Raw genomic sequence first — 1,784 nt, 5'->3', positions numbered from 1 at the left:
AGAGAGACATATACACATATATGTGTGTGTGTGTATGTGTGTGTATATGTATGTATATATGTGTATATCTATCTATATATATGTATATATGTACGTATATATATATATATGTATATATATATATATATTTATGCACCAGTATGCTAATATCTTATGTGTGGTCTCGTCTTTTTTATCATTTTATTTTCTTTATATTTTCCTTGATCTCTATCATGCTACGTATATCTTGACTTTGACTTAAGAAATATCCGTGCAACAGATTGTATTTATATCTTAACAAATCCTTTTAGCTATGCCCTCTCGGTATTCTTTTCAACCTGATTTTTTTGTTCGTATCTTTCAGAGCTTTTTTTTAAGCTTTGTCAAGATTTGATTGATAATAAGTAGAGATCATGTTTTATTGAAAATAACTCCAATTCTTCTCCCCTTAAAATAAAATATTCTACATTTCTCATTCTTATCTTCTTTGTTTCTAACAGTTTACGAGGATTATTATCAAATTTTATTTGTGAGGAAGAAAAATGTACATACAAATAATGCCTCCTTTTATGTTTCGTTTATTTAATGTTGTTGTTGCTGTTTCTGATGTTGTTTAGATCCATGTCAGCTCTAATCGAGCAAGCCTATGATCAAAGCTGTTACAACCCCATCTAACTTATTCTTTTCATTATGTGCAAGCAGTACCCGATTTAGATATAAGCGAAACAAGCAGCAACATAGCGGTTGACGATGCGCAGGGCTCTCAAAAATAGCTAAAAGACAAATATGTTCTCAATTTCTGGTATAAATTTATAACGAGTGTTTTCTACGTTTTATGTAGCTTTTCTAAGACGGTTAGATGCTATTTGAGTAAGATTATACCTCTATTTCTCTTAAGTCGAGCCAAAACGTAAATGCTCTCTCAATGGCTCCATATCATTGCTGTTGTTTGCCCCCAGATCAACCTTCATCGAGCAGACTTACCATCAAAGGTGTACCAGCCATCATTTGTATACATCTACGACTGCATAGTCCAGAGTTTTCCTTCTTCTATCCATATTGAGTGATATAATTTGATAGATATTTCCTATTTCTGGCACGGTAAACAGCGACATATACGTTCCCTTATGAATTTTTTTAAGCGCCAGTATTAAATCTTTTGCTGTTGTTGTTATTTAGCCACAAATCAGCCGGTTACAGCTTGATTACGTTCTACCACCACATCGTTTATAATGTCGCCTGGGCTGCAGTAATATAAGAAGTAGATTAAATTTATATTTTCAGCAGTTAAAATATACCTATGGTGTTCTTTTCAAGTTACATATGTTTCTGTTACTTGCAAGAGCATGCATGTGTATACACATGTTAAATGTGTTTCTGGTGTATGTTTGTGCGTGTGTATAAGGGGATATTATGTACTTTTACGAATCAGAGAGGTTGGAAAGATCAGAAACTATGAACCCATTATTATTTGGCCTGCAGGACTGGAATGCTTACAACTCCGTTAAATGTATCCAACAACGTGGTTCTCTTGTATTATTCCTACCACCTAAACGCCCAATGGACAAAGAACCTCAGCAATTTGTTTTTGATAACACATTTCCTTTACTCCTTTAACAAAAATCACACACAACTATATGTGTGTGGGAGGAGAGGGGGAGAGTGATAGGTAAATCGATAGATAAGCAGGTAGGTAGTAGGTAGGTTGGTAGGTAGGTAGGTATTGCATCTCTCTCTATATATATGTATCTATGTATGTACGTATATATGTATATATATATATATATATATATATATATATATAT

Source organism: Octopus bimaculoides, chromosome 4, assembly GCF_001194135.2.
Source record: "Octopus bimaculoides isolate UCB-OBI-ISO-001 chromosome 4, ASM119413v2, whole genome shotgun sequence".
Taxonomy (NCBI): Eukaryota; Metazoa; Mollusca; class Cephalopoda; order Octopoda; family Octopodidae; genus Octopus; species Octopus bimaculoides.
Note: the sequence above shows the minus strand (reverse complement) of the source record.